General features: G+C 40.6%; 1 protein-coding gene across 4 annotated transcripts in view; it reads right to left on the reverse strand.

Annotated features, from left to right (window-relative positions):
- dpr12 (defective proboscis extension response 12) overlaps positions 1-15,118 on the reverse strand; it is a 92,714-nt gene extending 77,596 nt beyond the window's left edge. For 2 of the 4 annotated variants that reach the window (XM_070209834.1, XM_015168754.3), the window contains exon 1: positions 14,040-15,117. The gene's annotated coding sequence lies outside the window, so the exon portion shown is untranslated. Of the gene's footprint in view, positions 1-14,015 lie in introns of all 4 variants that reach the window. The other 2 variants (XM_002059308.4, XM_032436316.2) reach the window with 2 other exon arrangements.
- Between the last annotated feature and the right edge of the window lie 4,009 nt (positions 15,119-19,127).

The following is a 19,127-nucleotide window of genomic DNA, read 5'->3' on the forward strand; positions in this document are numbered from 1 at the left end:
AGCTCAGCTCTTTTAATACTTTCAATATTCCCACACACATTTCTTTTAAAGTAGAGGGCATCTGCCAGTCGTTCATTCCGTACGTTTGGATACTTTTGTGTGTGCGGACCCAAGCCCTGTCAATACTGGTATTCGCAGTACTTTTCATTCAATTTTCAAACATCTTTACGAATTGTTAGTTGCCAGTCAACCCAGCCCCAAGCCACGCCCTTTATTACCCGCACACACACAAACTCACACATGCACATGCTGGCCGTGTTTAATGTCACGTATTTGATCAGAAAATTAAGGATCAAAAAGGCATTTGTGTAAGCATCTGAAAATGTTGTGATTTATTGCGCCAAAGCGTTCTGCAAGTAAGTTCTCTGGTCGCCGAATATCCGACAGGACATGCACCAGTAGACGCTTACGTGTGTTTGAGTGTGTGTGCGTATGTGTATGTGTGTGTGTGAGTGTGTTTGTCAGCCTGCCTGTCCTTATGATGTACGACTCTAAGCAGCTGCCGTCTTGAGCTCTTTGCTTGCCGCCTGTTTAGTTTAAAAACTGGGACGTGTACAATTTAATTTAATCTTTGGATTTTCTTTTGTGCATGCCACCACTTGCTCAACTCCTCTATCTCCCCTCTCTTTCCCTTACCCAGCCTGTCTCTATTTCTCTTTCAATTTCGGGCAGCACATACATTTTTCACATGACTTGAACACAACAAAACGGAGTCCACACAAACTAAGCACAGCACTAAAAATATATTTTATCTTAACAAATCTTTTGATACCTTTTTATTGCTCTCATTTGATAGTCAATAAAATGATACACGCTATAAATTCAAAAAAGAGTTATAAATATATGAAATTTTTATAGTTTTACAGAGAATTTTTTAAGTGTCTCTTAAGCTGTGTCTCTTTTAAAAAAATTTAGATGTGTTCTTTCATTTATTACTATTTAGAAAATACTTGCTTTATTCAAACTTTTAGCTCGAATGTGTGTTTGAATATATTTCATAGTATAACATAACTTTCTGAACCCGTACGAATCGGAATAGTCGTATAGACATATCATTCTATACTCAGACTTAAAATGCCCGAGATGTAATCAGTTCATATTACAATATAAATTGACATTGGAATATCTACGGTAAGTACATGCAATTATAGAATTTTATACGTTCTTGGACTCGTTTGTATCTGAACAAACAAATTAAGTATATTTGTCGAAAACTTGGTAGGGGCTTACATAAAAATTTATTCGAATTCGAAATCTAATATATTGGATACCAATCTTTTAGAACATTCACGAATCTAAGAGAATATATCTTCAAAAATAAAAATTCATTTAGCTGATTTCAAGTTAAATTGTATAAATGATTTACTCATCTTTACCGTAGGAAATAATTAAATTCACCCGTTCGACCTTGAACTGCCATTTTCCCCATTCTTTCTAAATTGGGAAACATTTCTCAAAATAATTACTTACTCTTGCTCAAATACACACATATACACTAAGCCAGCTTTGGTCAACAATGTCAACTTACCTGTAAATATAAAAAGGATTTCAATTAGCTCAAAGATCGTTCATTAATGTAAAAGTCATTAGAGTTAGCACTTGTCAAAATAACAATTAGAAAATAAATTTGACAAAAAAGGACAAAGGCTGGCAACGATGAAAACTCAATTTAATTTGCTGAAAGCTATTGCTTTCCGGGCACGTGCAACAAATTCGAAATGAGACACGTTGATACAGTGAACAACAGCAGTAGCAATGGCAGCTGCTGATGGCTAAATTTAATAAATACAACACGTATTCGATATGAACCTGCATATATATATATATATATATATATATATATATATACATATGCCATATATATCGAGCACAAATATAGTTTATAGCTGAGCTTATTAAAAGCGTCTGTCATCGCGCATACGCCACGTACGCCTGTCAGCGCTCACAGCTACTGTCCATAATATTACAGATATATAAATTATTTTACTTTGCTATCTGAACTGTTGATGTATTTAGTGAAATGTAATTGCAACAGCCGCGCAATAATTGCTGTTCATGCTAATTGAAAATCAATATGAAAATTATTTGTTTTCCTCCCCAATTTTATTTCACCCTTCTTTTTTTTGTTTTATTTTATTTTCTGGCATGTTAATTGCTTGTTGCTGCGTTCCATTGATACAACTTTTAATTTCTACTAACCTTCTGCGGTTGGCAGCAATCTGGGATTACCTGCTGAGAGCCAAAAAAAAAGAAACTAGTTGAAATAGTTTAATTGTTATGTTGTGCAACTGGCGCTAATTGGGCTTAAACTAGCAGTCAAATTTAATTAAATCTATAGTTATTTACCTCACAAATAAATTGTACATGTATTTGCTTGGTTTTGAAATAGTTCAGCTGTCAATTATGTTACGGGAACTGCAGTCGGCGGCATTGTTTAGGGTATAGAATCAATTAAGGAAGTCAAAGCTTAGTCAACTAAGTTTAATGATAATAAAAATATACCCTGTTAAGAAACGATTTACTGAAGGTATACCGACTCATTTGAAGGGCGTGTTGTTTGAACCAGCGACTTTCCGTTTGTTGCTGCGATTCTCACAGCTATGCACGTTAAAAGTGACTCGATCTTATATGGCTGTGTTGTTACTTATATTTTTATTATATGTTCGACCAGCATATTTTTCCAATCCGAGATCAAAATCCCGCCTCATCTCTCAAATTCGAATCAATTTAAAACTTTCAGTCAATATTTCAGCTTCGCAGCAGTAACTTCTTTATATATTAAGAATAAATATATGTTATTGAGTCTTTTAATGATATATTTATTTACTAGCATTATGCCAGGGCAACGTTGATAGAACTAGTAACATTACAAAATTCAAATTGGTTTCGCTTTGCATTTGGTTCATGTTCTCGGATTTAGCTAACAATGTGCTACACATAATCGAGTTACGCACCAAAATGATGTTGTATTTTGTAATAATTTTAGCCTAGATTGCATATTATGCACATTATGATTTCTCTGACCACATTTTGTTGGGGGCGCACGAGCCGAATCGCGTTGACGCCATAATATCTATATACATAACACACAGATATGAGGCGTATACTTAATCTGCGCAACGGCCAAAGCTGGGCAAGCGCCACAAAAGCGCCAGCGGTTATTTTTGCTCTTTATGTCAAATGAAGCGTGCAAATGCGGCAAACGCCCCGTCCCTGCCCCCCTTCATCCATTTGACCCCGCCCAACGCGACCGAGACAGGGAAAACAGGGCGCACATTAAATGCGCAGCCGAAAAACATGCGCTGCAGGCACTTGCCAAGGACTAGGCCAGGGAAAGGACAGGGAAAGGACTGGGGCCAGGACAGCGCCAGGATATTCATGCATCGTGGAATAAGTTTGTGAGTGTGTGTGTGTGTGTACGTTTGTGTGTGTGTGTGTGTGTGTGTGTGTGAGCGTAACAAGTGACCACGCGGCAAAGGGCCTCCGCTGATAGTCATCAGAGCTGCGTGGCAAATCGATAAACGAAATAAAAGCGCCAAATAAAATATATATATTTGTATATCATAGCGCTTCGTAAATACGTCTAGATTCAGATACATATATACAAGGGAATAAAATGTAAACTGAATTCAGTTTGGGGTGGGGCGCCAGCTTTTGTGCTGTCAATTTCCGACTCATTTGCCAGCATCTAAATGTAAAATTAATTTACGTCCGCTTCGAGCAGCTGCCTGCCCGTCTCACCACTCGCTCTACAGACCCCCCACACACACACACACTACACCGCGCTGTGTGGTTAATTAATTAGACGCACGTGACGTCATTTGCAAGCGATATTGGGCTTTTCAATTTTGCATTTGATTTGCAATTGTCTGTTGTTTTTGTTGTGGCCGGCTAGCTAAAAATTGATGGTCCGCAAAAATATAATAAGATCATAAATCACAATTTTGCAGCGCAGTGTTTAATAAGCAAATAATGCGGCTGAGCTAGCTCGTGTGTATGTGTGTGTTTGTGTGTGCGTGTATATATATGTGTTCTATATTTTTATTTATGCAACATGAATTGCGCATAATAAATGCACAAGCATTGACAGGACACGTGTCCTGCTGTGTGCTCTGCTACTGCTGGTGTTGTTTATGCGCTGGTTTAGCATGCACTGCGGGCGTTCGGTCAGGGCGCCGTCAGCTCATAATCGAATTAGTTGCAATAAAGCACAAAATTAATTTCCGCACACTGAGCGTTGAAAAGCAGGCAACACACTCGAGTTCCGTAAATACGGCATGATTTATGTGGAATGCAAAATGTCGCTTCCAACCCACCCAACCGAACTGACCGTTGAATATTTAACTGAGATATTCTTTTTATTTTTACAGCACAGGCCTAGCCGCCCACACTGGGTCCACTCTAATGGCAATCAGTTGGGCTTGAAAGCGAAAGAGAGATAATAAAATGATGGCATAAAGAATGCAGCATAAAGGGATAACAGCATAAGCACATGATATACGTTTTTATCTTGAATGAAGTAATGCCCGGCAAATAAGACTACAAGGACGACCAGCACAATATAGGCAGCTGCCCAGGCAGACAGTCAGGCAGAGAGACAGAGAGTCAGAACGCCAGGCAAACAAACCGCTGCAAGATAAAACCGATTGCCAGGCGATACGAGCTGCAAATAAATACACACCCAAACACAAAGCTGTTGTCGTCTTGCGGTCTGCGCTAGACCAAAACAATGTTGGCCTGTACTGGGCCCAGCTTGTGGCATAGGATATAGCTGCAGCAGCAGAAACAGCTACACATACGTTTAAAGTTGGCGCAGGCGAAGACGAACGCAAACAAATTCAATTTCCTTGCCCCAGCACTGCAGCACGTCGATGCTTTTGTCTAAGTGGACGTGCGTGCGTATGGGTGTGTGTGTGTGTTTTAGCCAGACTCGCTCACTGTGCATTATGTGGCAAAGCGTATTTATGCCAAAAAGCCTTGGCATGCCTCGCTTCTACACTCAGCAGCAACTTAATGCCAAAGCTAACGGCTCGCCGGGCATATTTCCATAGCATACTTTCAGTCAGCAGTTGGCAACTGGGATATAGCAAATCCCCGGCAACAGGCAACAGCAGCTCCAATAGCTCGGTTTTTATTTCTTTGCTGGCAAACTATACGAAATTGCTTGAAATATGCCTTCAACTACAGTTCAATTCACAGCATAACGAACTGCAGCTGAATTGTGTTGATGTTTTTATAAGGCACACACACGCTCACACACACAAATACAACTAGTGCTGAGCCTTGTAGCCCTATCGTCAGCAGGCACACAAATGTATTGCCGACAGTAGCCATAATGTTTTCTATTGCCTCAGCTTAAGAGCCAAAGCCCAGCGGGCATATTTTTTAAGCCTTTTGTGTATTCCAGTGTATGCGTGTGTGTGCGTGTGTATCGATCAGCATGCTTCATCAGATACTAAGATACCCAAACACTTAGACAGTTAGTCATTCACTGCAGAGATAGAGTTGTAGTTTAAGAGACAGAGAGAGAGGGGGAGCGGGAGAGACGCCGCTGGCAATAACACACTTTAAAATCCACCAGGCGGTAGTTAAAAACTTTTTGGCCAAAGGGCTCGCCTTTTGAGAGCCAGCCATACAAATCCCACCAGCCCCAAAGTGCTATTACTGAAATTGAAGACATCTATAAGTTCTGCAACCAGCTTTCATTTCGCTTTTCTTTACTTTACCGCCAGCGTTTCGCCCATTTCTCGGGCTGTGCTCATATGTGCGCACTGTTTGTCAGTCGCTGTCAGTGGCCGCCACTTGCTCTCAGCGACGCTTTTATGGTAATGAGCTCACATTACAAGCGACAGCGGCAGAAATGGCGAAAAAGCAAAGAAACATTCTGACATGACGCCCTTTTGATAGACGCAAAAAGTGTCAAAGCGGGCTGTTTGACATGTTCACAGATAACTCGAGTAACTCCAAACTGAGCTAAGCTTTAAGCACCTAGCCTGGTAACCAGCGCGAGGTGCCCTTTACCTCGCTTTTTTCAATTTCCATATGCTTTTAATGTTTCTTGACTTGGCGCTCGCTTTAATACTTGCGCTTTTAGCACCAGGTAAAGCAACTTTACTTAAACACACTCTTCCTATCTGACTTTTAAACTGAATATCCTAAAAATAAACTAGCTTAATTTGAATATTTTCTGAACATGCTAAAAACATTCGCAAGTTTCTTCCAGCTTCGAATTCCTATTCCGAAAATGGAATATCCCCAAAATAACTCGTTCGTATTCTTTTTACCTTATTGAATATTTCACGGAATGTTCGCAGAAAGGGTGTGGAAATGTTTCCATAAACATATGCAAAACACATTTATCGACCTGTTTGGCCGAAATGTCTTGCAGCATTTCATTTAAGTGCCCTTCACATATTCAAGGCAATTAATAATTTATCGAATACACCTCGCATACGCAGGAATTTTCCGAAAAGTTTCTCATGCTTTCAGCTTTCAACTTTCTTGCTTTTTTTTCTCTTCACATTTTCCAGCCTTATCGCATAACAGAAAATGAAAGGCAGCATCCGGCGCATAAGGAGTCATCCGCTTTAAGGCGCTGCAGCGTTCAAATGTTTATTTCCGTAATTTAAGTTGAGCATCTTTTATTTTTCGTTACGCGTTGTTAAATTCCTGAATTGGGTAGGGTGTCAGTGTGTGTGTGTGTGTGTGTGTGTGTGTGTGTGTGTGAGACTGTGTGTTTGTGCAGATGTCGTGGCATGCACTTTCCTTTGAAATAACACAGCTGAGCGAGTCTGTCCCTCTCTCTCACTGTGTGTGTGTGCACCCTGAGTCTGTGTTGTCCTCGACTGGCTCATTCAAAGGCCAGCTTGACACGCCCACACACTGCCGCCCACGTGTACCTGGGCCAATTGTCAAGTGGCTGCTTTCTAGTTACGTTCCTCAACATTTCATTGCGTCTCCTACACAACCATTTCTGGCAATGTGTGTGTGTGTCTTTTGTGGTGACGCGTCGCATCGCGTCGGGCCTCGTTATATGCCACTCCCCTCCCCCTCTCCACTACCTCCTGCTCATCCTTTGTTATAAATGTAAAATCTTGATGTTGTGCTCATTTTGGCTGGGCATTGTTTTTATTATTGTTGGCACTTACACGTTTTATTTGTGCGCCTCGCAACAACTTGATCCTTGTGGCAAAGGACCTTGAACCCCGAGCCAGCAGCCCGCTAACGAGTTACAGCTAGGCCCATAAAAATGTGGGTGTGCCTGAGAGTATGTGTGTGTGTGTGTGAGTGTGCAAATATTTCATATTTATTTTACGTACTTTTTGCGAGTGCTCATAAAACTCGCGCAATGTGAATGTATGTGTGCGTTTGTAGGTGCGCGCGAGTGTGTGCCTAAAATTACGCATGATTTACTTTGTGAATCTTAATTGAATTTGGTCAAAAAAGAATTCAATAAAAACTTTAAATGCATTTGGTGCTTTGAAAAATGGCAGCTATTCAATAATTTAATTAAATGCGCGCGATAATTGTTGTCGAGTGTCACTTGGACATGTGCTCTAGCGTAAATATCAATTGAACATTCAAATTTAAATGCGTAAAATTCGCATTTGCTTGTTGTTGTTGTTGTCGTTGTATTTTATGCAAAACAGTGTTGAAAAAAAAACTAGCACACAAATCGCAAATACGCACGAGTAAGCAGCAAAAGCCATAAGCTATACTATAATGATCAGCTATATGTGTGTCTGTGAGAGAGAAAAGAGAGCGCTTTATGTGTGTGCGCATTGGAATAACAATATTACAAAAAACCAAAACAAAATCAGTGTCAATCAGAGCGCACATGGCATAGGCTTATATACATATACATATATATATATATATATATATATATATAAGATATATATACCATATTTATAGACAGCTTTATAAGCACATGCTTCAGTGAACTGGATGCTGCAAACAACAATTTAGCGGCGCATTTGTATGTAAAGCAATGGGAGACAACAATAGGAAAATACAATGTTGACCAAACAAAAAAAGAAAAGCAACGAAAAATAGATGGAAAAGCCAGCTAAGAGCAGCGAAAGGAGACAATTTGAGTTGTGTCTCTCGTTTGTTCTGCTTTGGTAAAAATGGTTTCAATAAAAATACAAAGTAAACCAAATGCAAAGGCAAGGAACACAAAAATAATAGAAACAACAAAACGAGGAAGTAGCAGTGTGTGTATGTGTGTGTGTGTTTATACATGGGGTAATTCTTAGTTAACGAGCAAGCAAAAACGTATTCACGCTTTGCTTAATCCCCAGGGAACACACGCGGCCCGCACAATATGTGTATGCATGTTTGTGTGTGTGTCCGTGTGTGTGCCTAGAACAATGCATTGCCGCTCTATGACCATACAATTTAAGTCCTAATTGTGGGCAATTACTTTTTGCTCGGCTAATAAAAACGTTAGAGATATTTGCGTATTTTAACTAATGATTTTCTGCTTAAACGCAAAGCGCGACACCAGCCGCAGGCCACGTAAATGCCGCCTAAATAAACAAAGCCTAGGGTTTTACTGTGCCTCTCTGTGTGTTGGCATGAGCGTCAGTGTGTGTGTGAATGTTTGTGTGTGACGTGTGTGTGTGTGTGTGTGTGTGTTAAAGGTAAGCACCAAAGTTGCCCTGTTGTTTCTATTTTCATGTCTGTCACAGCTTTTAATGACTTTGCTCACACACATACACGCACACATATTATGTATATTGCGTATTCGCCCCTTAATGGTTAAGTCCTTTGGCACACACTCACACACACGGCACACGCACACCTTGTTAGTCGGACCGCATTGACACACTTATTAATAATTCATTTTGTGCTAATAGAATGTTCGGATTTCAAGGTATAACAGACACAAACACATGTACAGAATGTATATGCACCATCCCGACACCCACCCCCCCAAAAACACCCTTTGCTACGTGTTCTAAGCCAAATAAATCAGTAGCCCTAGACAGAATACTCTCAGCTTTTGGTGCTCGTCGCTCAGCTCTTGGCACTTGGCTCTTAACATAATTAGTTGATAGTCAATAATTAAGCACAGTTCGAAAACAAAATATGTTTGTCAAACTGGCTTACATAACGTTAACAGAAGCCGCAACCCCTGGCGACCTTTGCGATCTGTGCCTCACCTGAGCTTCATTGATTACCTGATGCACATGAGCCGGATTGGGCGCGGGCGTAGGCAGATTTTATAATACTGTTAGCCAGTTAACAAGGCCATATCTACAAAATTTTAATGCTAGTACTGGATGTATATATATCTACAACTAAAATAGTAGCTATTGAGTTTTCACTCTTTTTGAGAGTCAAAGGTAGGTATAGGAAGGTCTGCGTCTGAATCTGCAGCTGCATTTGGATCTGTATCTGCATTTGTATCTTTCACAGAGTCTGTATCTGAATCTGTATCCGCATCTGTGTCTACACATGCATCTGCATCTGTATCTGCATTTGTATCTTTATCTGCTACATCATTATCAGCTACATTTTTATCTGTATGCAGCTCTGGATCTGTATCCTTATTTATTATCTTTATTTATTGCAGGCTTCATCTGCAAATTAATCTACATTCATAAAAACTATCTTTTTCCTTATTTGCAGCTACAACTGTAGCTTTTTATGTACATTAAGCTAGCTGAACCTTGGAGCAAAATGTATCTCCCTTTGATATCTGCGTATCTAGGTTTACGCTCATAAGTATCTTGCTTTTTGTGTGTCAGTTTCGCGTCTTCGTCTTTGATTATGCAAAGTCGTCATTAGACGCTTAATTTGTTAAGCGCACTCAAAACGCCTTGTAAATTTAATTAGCTCATTATTCTATAAATGTTTATGGCCCATAGTTGAAATTTATTTCGTTTCAGGCCAAAATACGGCACAGTCATTAAAATTACTACAAGCTCTTTCTCGTTCCCTCGCTTCCATTTGCAGACTGTGTAAATTTGCTTAACATTTTCTTACTCTGCTCGGCTAAATGGCAAGTGCGTTGCGCATTAAGTATACGCCCCCTATTACCAACGGGCAGCTACATTTATGCCCAGCATATAAAATCAAATGATTTACGCTGAGCAAACTTCACTTCAATATTATATGCTAACTTTCAAATTTTACGCTCGATAGCATTCAGAATAAGAAGAGCAACTGCACCGAATAGCATATACCCTAAAATATGCTAGATGTTAGCTATGAAATCGAATCAGTTCAGATGAGTATGTAAATATTTTAATATATTTTTTATTAAATTTCTTATTATATAATAATCTTTAAGACTCTCTAAGTTTTGTTTTCAAGGCTTAACAAAACTAAATTTTCAATTGATTTTTGATGTAGAAATCTAAGGGCATAGAGAAATGAAACGCACAGCAGCCAATCAAATGGAAAAGCATTCAAGAGGTTGCGATAAATATCTAACCTAAGAGCCTGCACAATGTGGCCAGCAGCCCACAGGCAGGACGGGTAAGACGGGCCAGAACAAAGCCAGGCTGCAGGCAATGCAGACAACGCAACAATAGCTGTGCCACTGTGGGGGCAAGTGCAGGGGTTCATTGGAGTGCAGAAGATAAGCCCGGGGCAACAGCTGGGCCGAAAGCCGGCCAAAATAAATGGAAATTAAAAGTTGGCAATCACAACAAAAAGCGACAATAGACGCCAAAAGCTATGCATATGAAATAGAAATGGGGGCCAGGCGCAGGGGCAAAATGGAGAAAATTTCCATGTCTGTGCAGACAGATCTCAAAGTCCGCACACATATGGTTAGTATAATAACTGGTTGTACGTGCAAACAGTGTATCGGGCCGAGGCAAGTTGAGAAGCGTTTGTTAACATGACATCATCGTGAAATAAGCGGGACACAGTCTAATGAATAAAAATGAATTTAAAAAAGGAAAACAAAAGCTGAGCGAGCGAAGAGAGAGATAGAGACAATAAAATATGCGGCGGTATAGGCAGACGGAACGCAGCAGGCTGCCAGCCAGTCTACGCAGCAGCTATGATATAGCTATATCCCAGAGTCCTGTCAGGCAGTCAGCCAAGTACGCGCGCATACCCACACACATACACTCTGACAGAGTCAAGTTTTCCATTTTCATGTTTTTCTTTTACTTGCCGGTGCAGGCCAACTTGGCTGTCCTGTCTTCATAATCCTTTATTTAAATATTGTTTGCTTTTTATTTGCCATTGTTATTATGCTTGTAGATATTTTGCATAAATAACTAGACAGGACCAACACACAAACACACACGTACACACACACACACCGACTCACACACACACATCCAATCAAATCAAGACAACATTCTCAATCTGAGGCTGTGGCAAAAAGTGCTGCTGTTTGCTTTTTACAGTACGCCCGCCTTTAAAAATTATATTCACCCAGCAGATGTTTAGCCAGCCAACCAGCCCAGCCAGTTGACATTTTGACTTTATGCGCAACGTGGCATATGCGTAATATATGTATAACGCATATTGCGCATACGCCCCATCGGGCGCCTTCACTCATTAGCAATTACATGTGCGCCTTGTGGAACACAGCGCTCGCTGCCAACTGAAATTTATGTCAACGTCCAGACAGGAACAACAACAAGCAGCAAACCGAAAACAACAACAACAACAGCGACAACAACTGACAACTTGGCCCAAAGGCGCCGCCTTATTTAGCATGTAAACGCATATTCTCCAGGTAGCTGAGTTGTCATTGACGTCGACGTCGTGCGTTTTCAATGAAAGGTTGCTGTTAAAATGGGCTCGCTAAATGCCTGACAGTCGAGCCAGCCGTTGACATAGCCAGGCATCTTGTCAAGTCAGCCGAGCCTCGCCCCGTTTTGTGTGTGCCCCTCGCTATGTTGTGCGTGTGCGTGCGCGCTTTTAAATATCAAATTCACATTAATTTTGACATCGAAGCGGAAATATATTTAATTGCTTTCAGCCGCAGTGCCACCTTGTCATTTTCAACTCTCAGGACACACATGTACACACATACTTGCTCGCCGATATTCTCACATACACACACATAGACAGAAGGCGACCGCTGATGTCTCACGTATTCTGCAGCGACATTCACCATTAGCGTCGTATCTCCAAAGGCCCTGCGCAAATATTTGGCTTTTCCTAGCAATTTTCCCGTGTTTTTATTTTGTCATTTCATTAAGAAGCCGCCGTCGTAGATATTTCTGGCATGCCATCACACACACAGACACACACTCGCCCCTTCGCTGCCACTGCCACGCCCCTAAATAGCGCTTAGTCGTGCGACTGTTTTTGCGTTAAGTTGCCAATAATCGGCATATCCTTGTTTATGGCACGTTCCACACAAAATAATCAGACGGCAAAGCAAATGTTGCCGATTTTGATTAACTTAAGGGAAACTTACTTCATTTTCAGAATTTTAAGCACCGGAAATTCGTTCAAACGAACCAATTTGTTGGGTACATTTATGAGCTCAAATCGTGCATAAATTATATTATTAAACGTATTTAGCCGTTTAAGCCCATCAAAATTAATGAGACACATTTTGTCAGCTAAGTTGCAATTAAATTGGCACACGACATATACCAAATCTTATATTTAAATGAGCTGGTTACCCAGACGACGAATGATAAAAACTCCTGGGGCTGAAACAAGTAGAGAGGCCCTTCAATTCGGAAGTCAGCACATTAATGCATACGAAGTGTGCCATAATTTTTAAATTGTTCTCACTTTCTTTCAGCTCTTGACTGTCTGCTGTATTAAGGCATAAGAATTGAGCCTTAACTGTTATTAATAATTTTAAATTAATTCTCGATGAATTTGACATAAAATTGAGGGAAAAAGAGGCTCATTAAATTCCTTCTCGCTTTTTTTTCAGCTTTTGACTGCCTGCTGTATTTAGACACAAAAACTAAGCCTTGATTGTTTTTGCAAAAAATATTTGAATCTAGCTTCAAATCAAGTGGAAGAAGAGCTAAAGCAGTTGACTTTATTGACTCTGCTATTGCCGCTGGCTGGGAACATAAACAATATAGAATTTCCGTTTGATTTTTTAGTGTATGAGTCAAACGAAAGGTAAATGAGTCTAATCCAGTTTAAGAATCTTGTATGCTATGCTATTAAATTTGTTCGCAAACACAAGAAAAATAGGAACATTTAACAATTTAAAACCGAATAACTATGTTGCGAATAAAAAATAAAGAGCCGTTGGCAATAACAATTCATAATGTGAACCAAACAAATTTGTACTTTCCTATTTCTTCTGGTAATATACATATACGTTTATAGATAAAATCTGACAATTATTTTGTCTTTAGGACAGTAAGTTGTTAAATATTTAAATTCTAATTCAAGACTTTTACAACTTTAACAACCTCTTAAGAGGCAACAATAAATTAAACACAAAATAATAAATCAAGTTACATAGCGACAAATACAGACAATTAATTAGAAGAAAATCTATTTTTTACCCAAAGGGATATTCGCGATACAAATATATAAAAGATATCAAATGAGGTGGAATAACTGTGTAGTGAGAATAAAACTCTGCATAACAACTTATATGATGAAGCTTGATCTAGATACAAATACGAATTAATTCTCTTTAGAAGAGACAACATTTTTTGTGCGATATAATCAGCTTCAGATGTAGCGCATATAATTTTCATCTGGCCATAAAAATAAATGATAATAAACGATATGCTAAGCTTTCCGCCAGCGCGTTTTCTGTCATATATAACTCACGTATTTATGCGACCGTAAATGTACAAATGCCGTAAAATGTGAAAAGTGCAAATGGGGAATATGGCACGATATGGATATTCGGGAGGGGAAAATATGTATGTTTGCAGCAGTGACAGGCCGCATAACACTGCGTTTGCCGCTGGCCATAAACTAACTAAATGTCAAACTTTCAAATCCGTGGATGAGCAGCTGAGCAAGTCCAACCAACGGGATGAGGCGAGGTAGGGCAGAGCAAAGAAGAGCAGTGAAAGCTAAGGTAAATGTAAAAGTCTTACATTTTACAGGTGTCAAAAACTCACATGCTAGAAGCCGTTGCTAACTGACTGCCAACTGCTGACTGCTGACTGCTGACTCCTGCGGCTGAAAATGTGGCAGCTGCTGCGGCAGTTGAAATGCACTCAAGCCTCCAGAACTTTGGGGATACACAGATGGAGGCACACACACGCGACAGATTTGTATTTATCTGCTTAGCATCCTTTAGACTTTTATGCTTGTGACACGTTTGTGTTGCGACTTCTTTTATTTTTCTGCTCTTTTTTTTTTTGTATGTTCGCCTGCTTAGCGCGACTTTTATCTGCTGTTCACGCGGCAACTTTGTCACACGGCATTGACACCTGCGCTTATCGGTCATGCATTTAACACACACTCACACTTACGCACACACACACTCGCGATTTGGGTCAAAGTGCTAACAGAAAGCAACAATGCAGCTGCAGCACATGGCAGTTACCGCTTTTGGTTCGTTCGTTTCCCCGGCTGCTGATGCTGCTGCTGCTTCCGTTTCCGGTGCCTGGCACTTTCACTTTTTTTTATACTATTCTTCTTCTTTTTTCTGTTGTTATATTCTGTTGCCGCTGCCAGCTTTTTAGTTGCGTTCACAGTTGCGCTGACAATTTGCTGTGCAACATTTTAAGCTGCTGCGTGTGACACACAGGGAGACGTACACACACACAGACGGCGTACTTAACGCCTTGATGCTGCCTTTCACTTGCACAGTAATTTTTCACGTTTTCAAGGATAAACAAGGATATGCGTCACACGTACACACAAACACGCGCGCCGCGTTTTGTAACTTTTATTTTTTTTTGTATTGAACTTTTGGCGGCTCTTTTGAAAATTTTGGTACGCCTGCCAAATATAAAATCTCATTCGTATATTTGCCGCCGGCAAAGGCTTTTATATATGCTCTTGCCGTTTGTTACTACAATTGTTGTTGTTGCAGCTGCTGTTGCTTGATATTTGATTGCTGTGCGTTTCCTTAGACTTTTGAGGCTGCGTGCGTGGCTGCCGTGACGTGTACAGCTAACGACGAGTATGCGAAGTGAACTGAAAAGGACACTCTGGCCACGGCTAACGAGGCAGGACATCGACTACGACGGTGCACGCCCGTGTTATTTGTGGCACAAGCCAAGCGGCAGCGGCAGCGTCTAGTCTTCGTGTCTGTCTGACAGCTGGAAAGTCGCTGAGCAGCCGGGCATGCGCATTGATAGAGCGAGAGACAACGAGAGAGAACGAGCGATTCTCTCTGGCTTTCCAGGACTTGCAGGTCAGTTATGCGTTTACGTTTTCATTTTCATTTGACAGCTGAAAGCGTGCCACACACAGATACAACTTCCAGTGCGCAGCGCAAGAGCGCGGCAGATTTAAGAGAAAGCGAATGCTCCTAGGGCGCTCTTAAGCTAGCCAAATACTTGGTTAAGTGTGTCAGAATTTTAAAATGCGTTTACTTAGCTAATGTCACGTGCTTATTGCATTACCAATTTAATTAAGCCAAGCAGCTAGACAGCCTGACTGCAACTGCAGCAGCGGCAGCAACAAGGAGCAGCAAGAACCTACGCACAATTAAAGAAGGACATTAATGACAACATTCGTAGCAGCCAAACCGCAGCGGTTGTTGGCTTGGCAACCCCTGGCCTGGGCCCTGCCTGGACAGACCCCTTGACGGCAAATCAGTGCTCAAAAGAAATTGATCCTGTAATGCGGCTATGGCAGGCAGGCTGGCTGGCTGGCTGGCAGCGGCACGCACCGGGTCGGGAACAGAGCCGCAACTAGCAGCTAAACTTTTGCGGTGACCGGGCCCAAACGTGAAGTTAACTTGCAACGCAGCAGAGCAACCCGCTCAACCCCGTCCCAGCCCCCTCAGCAAACGCCCACCACAACCCACAGAGCTGACAACGACAACGACAACTATCGCTCGGGCAACATCCGGCTAAGTGCGTGGCACGACGCCGGGTCGAAGGGGCTACGCAAAACTAAGGAGATTGCAACCGCAGAGAAAGTGTAGAGCCATGGTTGAGGTTGGGGGGCTGCAAAACGTTTGCCCACATGCCGCTTGTCGTTTTCCATTAGTGTGGCGACCAACCTCAATGATTTCTTACTTACAGCGCGCAATTTGTAAGTTTGAGTGTGCGCGCACATCACACACACACACACACACACACACACACACACACGCACACACAGAGACAGATACACAGAGCCGCATAATCGTAGTCGTATTGGTTTTCGAATACCGTCGGTTGTCGTGCAGGCAGCGTGCCACACAAGTTGGCCAATGCGTTTGCGACTGAGGTCGCGCGCGTGTGTGTGTACGTGTGCGTGTGTGTGTGTAGTTGGGCAAAAACTTCAGGAAATTGCTTTTGCATGAGCGCTTTGGCGGCTGGCAACCGCAGCGAAGTAGTCGGTAAAAAGGAAGCTGCGGCGATTGCAAAAGACGCACAAAAATGTATTAAAAAAAATGTGGAGGAAACTTGCAACACAAGCGGACATCATTAGGTGCATGACGTCGGGGGCGGGGGCGCTGCTGCTGATAATGTGCCTGCCAATTTGCCAGTCACTCAAAATGCATTTACATTTTACTGAATTTTTTTGAAATTTAATCAGCAACGGCTGCTCAATAAATAATGCAAACAGCCAATCAAACACAAACAAATGCTCAGATACTAATCACACACACACACACAAAGAGAGAGAGAGAGAGAGAGAGAGAGAGAGAGAGAGAGATGGGGAGGAACACACAGATGCAGCTACAGATACTGAGCTGGCACAGCTTTTGGTTTTTTCTACAGGTTTTTTGTTTTTTTTTTTTTTGTTGTTGCTGTGCGATTGTTGGCTTGCATGTTTGCCAGCCATTCAGTCAACGGTCAATATGCTCGAATCGCATTCATACACTTTGACCTCGTTTAACTTTTGTCGTCAGCCACGTTCGAAATGATTTCGTGTCTGCCTGTAGAAGCAGCCCTCAGTCCCGCCAGCCCTCTCCCCTGTCGAGCAGCCAGCAATGCCCACGCCGACGCCCACGCTGTAGACCCCATTCGACACTATCGGAGTGTAATGTTTTGTTGTAGCTGAAATGTAGTTTTTCTTTTCAATTGAAATATGTTGCCTACTTTTTTACAGCCAAGCAAAAGCAACAAAAAACTGCTGAAAGCAATTGTGTACAAACGTGTTAGTGGACAGGAAACAAACTGTCAGCCCTTAGGCGCGGGCCTGGTCCAACCCAGCCTGGTCATACTTTTATATATTTACCTTTTTTTTGCTATTGTTTTCATTACATTTCATGCAAAAAACTTGTGCATTAATTGAAATAAATTTATGGCAATGCAGGTAGCAGATCAAAGATTAGCTCAAGCTTAGAAATTTCAAAAAGACATTTGCTTATCCCTTTTTAAGTTAAAAGTTTTATGTGAATCCAAGAGCTTTAAGCAATGCTTAATTCGACTTATATGTGAAGTAGCAAAATTTGCTATATTTGTTAATTTACTGATAGGATAATTCATACAACAATTTATATAGCAGCATAAATATAATGCTGAAATAAATATGGAAAAGAGACCAATTAGCTTTAAAGTCGGTAAAGTCTCCACAAACTTGTGTCAAGTGAAATTTCTAACATATATTTACGTACAAATAAAACATGATATTTAACAAAACAAAAAAGTTGACCTCAAGATTTAAGTGCAGAATTAAGCAAGAGATTGAAACACAAATTGGTTGAGATTTAGTAAAGATATTGTCACCTTATGCCATAATTTGAACTATGACCCTTGGATATATAAGGAATTGGTACGTATCAAGCTAAAATTATCAGCTGCATGTGGAGAAAAACAAATAATAACTCTAACGCAGAACTTGAATAGAATCAAAAACATAAACGAAAAGCTAAATCGCAAAGAAATAGTTTAACTTTTGGGAAAGTTACGACAGAGACAAATTTTGACATTTGGCACAATATGAATGTTTGTATAAAATATGCACAGAAAACTCAGTTTCGAAACTTAAATGCAGCAATAATAAAGACGACAAACCGAACTCAAAAAGCCATACCACAAGGAAATCGGTTGGATTATTGCACACCCTGACTCAAGACCAAGAGGGATTCTCTTTAAAACTTGAAGCCAATATTTATGCAAGCATTTCGCCGACATGGGGCTTTGTAAGGGCTTAGCTGGAAAACAAACTACAGCTGACTAGAAAACAAAATGTCTGAAATGCGCAAACAGCGAAGGGAGCACAAAATAATATCTATAAATTAAAAATAAAGTTTTCAAATTAAAGCATATTGTCTTAATCTTTCAGTAGGCACATATTTATGCTTGATATATATTTATTTCGTCAATTTAATGACTTTTGTCTAATAAGAGAAGATGTATTTTAATATTGGAGTACGCACATAATTATGGCAGATGTACATATATTCATTTCGTCAATTCAAAGACATTTGTCTAATTAACGAACATGTATTCGAAGAAACGAACTTGTATTTGTACTACTATGGCTGCCTTTGTAAACATAATCACTCCCCATGTTTTGATAAACCGCACAAAATAAATCACACGTTCAGGTTACATGGTTAGCATCGTATTTGAATCAAAGACGTTTAAATGAAAACATTGTCAGCTGTTTTGAAGCAAAGATGAGTGCATAATAATAGATCAGTTATAATATTAGCAGACTTATGTGTTTTGTTTTGTGTACAAAACAGTCAATTAATACGATTAAACAATTATTTATGGCCACAAAGTGTGGCATTGTGTGCACCCCTCTGTGCAGTTCACCATGTGAACTTAAACAAGCTGAAATCTATTGACAGCTTAAAACAATGCATTTGAAATGCTTTTCATGTAGATATCACATGCTCGTATTTACAGGGCATATGCGACAGACAGAACTATAAACATGGACTTGGTTGTGTGTTGTTCGTTGCGCGCATAATGTGGGCCTATTAAATCAATTTTGGTTGTTGCTCTTTTGTGCCACTCCACTGACTGACTGCCCGATTGATTGAGTGACTGATTGACTGACAAACTGATTGACAGACTGACTGGCTGGTAACATTTATGAGTAGCCTCGGCGTCTCATACGGACTAAGCATGCAATATTTGCGC

The sequence above is a fragment of the Drosophila virilis genome, chromosome 5 (genome assembly GCF_030788295.1).
Source record: "Drosophila virilis strain 15010-1051.87 chromosome 5, Dvir_AGI_RSII-ME, whole genome shotgun sequence".
Classification (NCBI taxonomy): domain Eukaryota; kingdom Metazoa; phylum Arthropoda; class Insecta; order Diptera; family Drosophilidae; genus Drosophila; species Drosophila virilis.